This window comes from Nicotiana attenuata, chromosome 12 (genome assembly GCF_001879085.1).
Source record: "Nicotiana attenuata strain UT chromosome 12, NIATTr2, whole genome shotgun sequence".
Taxonomy (NCBI): Eukaryota; Viridiplantae; Streptophyta; class Magnoliopsida; order Solanales; family Solanaceae; genus Nicotiana; species Nicotiana attenuata.
Genome location: NC_032000.1, coordinates 14,801,776 through 14,806,364, shown reverse-complemented (window position 1 = coordinate 14,806,364; position 4,589 = coordinate 14,801,776).

The following is a 4,589-nucleotide window of genomic DNA, read 5'->3' as shown; positions in this document are numbered from 1 at the left end:
CTCACCATTTTTTGGTTTTTGAGATCAAGAGCACCAAAGAGTCACAAATACCACTTCAAAAGGGCCACTCCACTTAGACTTGAGTTTGCCCGGAAATAACCTCAACTGGGAGTTCGAAAAGAGAACCATATCACCAACCTTGAATTCCTTTCCCCGAGCATATTTGTCGTGAAGGTACTTCATCTTGTCCTTGTACAAGGACGAGATGGAGTAGGCATGAAATCTAAACTCATCAAGCTCATTCAAAGGCTCCACTCGGAGATTGGCTGCAACATCCCATTCCAAGTTCAACTTCCTCAATGCCCACATAGCCTTGCGCTCAAGTTCCACCGGAAGATGGCAAGCTTTACCAAACACCAACCGATACGGAGACATACCAATTGGAGTCTTGTAAGCCGTCCGATAAGCCCAAAGAGCATCATCCAATTTCTTCGACCAATCGGTCCTATTAGCATTCACCGTTTTGGACAAAATACTCTTTATCTCCCGATTTGAGACTTCCACTTGTCCGCTAGCTTGTGGAAGATAGGGGGTTGTCACTTTGTGGTTAACTCCATACTTAGCAAGCAATGAGTCGAAATCCTTGTTGCAAAACTGGGACCCCCCATCACTAGTAATGGCCCGAGGAGTACCAAACCTCGTGAAGATACTCTTTTTCAAGAATGCTACAACACTTCGGGCTTAATTGTTGGGTAAAGCCACGGCTTCCACCCACTTTGAGACATAGTCCACTGCCACGGGAATGTAAGTGTTACCACAAGAGCTCACAAACGGACCCATGAAATCAATTCCCCAAACATAAAAAATATCCACCTCGAGAATTGTATTGAGGGGAATCTCATCCTTCTCGGAAATACCGCCGGCTCTTTGACATGCATCACATCTCTTCACCAATTCACTAGCATCCTTGAACAACGTTGGCCAATAGAATCCGCAACTCAAAACTTTTGAGGGTCCTCAACCCCCCCCCCCCCCCCCCGTGATGGCCACCATAGGGAGAAGAGTGACAAGCCTCCAACATGCTCATTTGTTCACTTTCAGGTACACATCTTCTTATCACTCCATCCGTGCAAATTCTAAACAAATACGGATTATCCCAATAGAAATCCAAGCTATCCCACTTGAGTTTCTTCCTTTGGTTGGAAGAGAGCTGACACGGGACATTACCAGTCACAATGAAGTTGGCGATGTCCGCGAACCATGGCATATCACACATAGAAACGGAAAGAAGCTGCTCGTCAGGGAACCTATCATTAATCTCAATACCATCACATGGTCTCCCCTCTTCCTCTAATCGGGACAAATGGTCCCCAACTTGATTCTCGCTTCCCTTTCTATCCACAATCTCTAAATCAAATTCCTGATGGAGTAGCACCTACCTCACCAATCTTGCTTTCGAATCCTTCTTAGTCATCAGATACCGGAGGGCTGCATGGTCCGTGTGTATGATCACCTTTGCTCCCATAAGGTAAGGTCGAAATTTCTCCATCGCGAACACAATAGCCATTAGCTCTTTTTCCGTCACTGTGTAGTTTCTTTGGGCCTCATTCATCGTCTTGCTAGCATAATACACATGATGGAACATTTTGTTGATCCTTTGGCCTAGCACCGCACCCACCGCTACATCACTCGCATCGCACATAAGTTCAGAAGGCAAATCCCAACTAGGTGCGGTGATGATAGGAGTTGTTGTCAACTTGTGTTTCAATAGCTCAAAAGACTCCATGCACTTCTCATCAAAGATAAACTTGACATCCTTCTCTAACAATTTGCAAAGCGGGTTCACAATTTTTGAGAAATCTTTAATGAATCGCCGGTAGAACCCGGCATGACCAAGAAAACTCCTCACCCCTTTGACAGAAGCAGGGGGAGGGAGCCTTGAGATAACCTCTATTTTTACCTTATCAAGTTCAATTCCTTGCCTTGAGATTTTGTGACCAAATACAATTCCCTCTTGCACCATAAAGTGACATTTCTCCCAGTTGAGCACAAGGTTCGTTTCTTCACATCTTGCCAAAACCCTATCCAAGTTCACCAAACATTCCTCAAATGAATCTCCCACCACGCTGAAGTCGTCCATGAATACCTCCAAGATATCATCCACCATATCGGTGAAAATTGCCATCATATATCTTTGGAAGGTCGCTGGGGCATTACATAGTCCGAATGGCATTCTCGAGAAAGCGAACGTGCCATAAGGACATGTAAAGGTTGTCTTCTCCTGATCTTCCGGGGCAATGAGAAATTGATTATACCCCGAGTATCCATCCAGAAAACAATAAAAGGCCCGGCCCGCGAGACGATCGAGCATTTGGTCCAAGAATGGTAGTGGGAAATGATCTTTTCTTGTCACCTTATTCAGCTTTCTATAGTCCATACACACTCTCCAACCCGTAACTGTCCGAGTAGGAATTAACTCATTGTTGGCATTGGTCACTACCGTCATTCCACCCTTCTTTGGCACACATTGGACCGGAGAGGTCCATGAACTATCCGAGATCGGTTAAACCACACCGGCGTCAAGCCACTTGATAACCTCTTTCTTTACTACTTCTTGCATCACCTCGTTGAGTCTCCTTTGATGTTCAAGAGATGGCCGTGCATCCTCCTCCAATATGATCTTATGCATGCAAAATGCGGGGCTTATTCCCCTGATGTCCGCCAAAGTCCATCCTATTGCCCTTTTTCGCTTTTGAAGCACCTCCACAGTGGCCTCAACCTGCAAGTTAGTAAGGCAAGAAGAATGAATAACTGGAAGAGTAGAATTAGAGCCCAAGAATTCATACCTGTGGTGTGGAGGAAGTGGTTTCAACTCCAACACCAGTGGCTCCTCAATTGATGGCTTGGTTGGCGGAGTTTTGCGATTCTCAAGATCCAAAGATAGCTTCCTAGGCTCATATGAATATGAACCCATTCCATGCAATGCCTTCACGCACTCCACTCTCCCGGCATTATCATTGACATCCATGTTAAGAAGCACGACTTCAAGAGGATCTTCAACAATAATCAAGGCACTTGTGTCATCCACTATCACCGCCGTGACAATGTCCACAAATGAACACACCTCCGTGCTATTGGGTTGTCTCATTGATTTGCACACATGAAATACCACCTTCTCATCACCCACACGGAATGTTAACTCCCGTGCTTCCACATCAACCAATGCCTTCCCCATAGCTACGAAAGATCTTCCAAGAATAATAGGCACTTCGAAATCCACTTCACAATCCAATATGACAAAGTCAGCCGGTAATATGAATTTGTCCACCCGGACAAGCACATCGTCGATTATACCTAAAGGCCTCTTCATTGACCGGTCCGCCGTTAGAAGTCTCATGGAGGTTGGCCTAGGTTGCCCAATTCCCAATGTCTTGAAGACTGAGTACGGCATCAGATTAATGCTAGCCCCCAAGTCACATAGGGCCTTAGCAAAATCCGCACTCCCGATAGTGCAAGGAATAGTGAAAGCTCCAGGATCTTCTAGTTTCAGGGCCATAGAATGCACAATCGCACTAACTTGGTGCGTCATCTTTATTGTTTCACACTCCATAGAACGCTTCTTGGTGACTAAATCCTTCATAAATTTTGCGTACCCAGGCATTTGTTCGAGTGCCTCCACTAAAGATACATTGATTGTGAGGCTCTTCATCATGTCTATGAATTTCTTGAACTGATTGTCATTCTTTTGCTTTGCTAACCGCTGAGGATATGGTGGAGGTGGTCTAGGCAAGGGTGCCTTGGCCTTGGGCACCGCCGGCTCGGGTATATCAATAATGTGTTCCCTAGACGGGTTCACGGCATCTTGAGTCTCTACCACGGCTTCATCATCAATATCAATCCGCACATCATTTGTCACTATTGGTTCAACCACATTGTCAACATTCAAAGGTACATCATCATCATGCAAATCAACTTCATCATTCACAACCTGATTCTCATCCGAGGCATGCACATCACCGCCTCTTCCACTCCTAGTTGTAAGCGCCATCACATGATTGTTACCCCCCTTCGGGTTTACTACCGTATCACTTGGTAGCGCACCTTTAGGTTGGGTATTTAAAGCTTGAGAAATTTGTCCTATTTGCACCTCTAGGTTCCGGATAGATGTGTTGTGTGAAGCCAATTGTGCGTCAGAATCTTGGTTCTTTTTCATCATCTGCTCGAACATCATCTCTATCTATCCCATATCACTTCAGGAAGAACTAGGCCCTTGTGACTGAAAGGGGGGTGGATCGTTTGGTTGTTGGAACATGGGGGGCCTTTGAAAGCCTTGCCACCTACCACCATTATTCCACCCTCCTTGATTGCTATTGTTGTTGCTCCAATTGTTGTTGTTCCCGTTCCAATTGCCTTGGTTATTACCTTGATTACCCCAATTGTTGTTCTGATTGTTATTGTTCCAATTGTTACCACCTTGTTGTTGATTATTGTTATTCCAATTGCCGCCTCCTTGTTCATTGCCCCAATTGCCTTGGGGGCGCCATTGTTGGTTCCCTTGATTTCCTCTATTTCCTTGGTAGTTATTGACATATTGGCATTCCTCACTTTGATCATCAAAACATCGTTCGAATAACCACCACCATCATTGT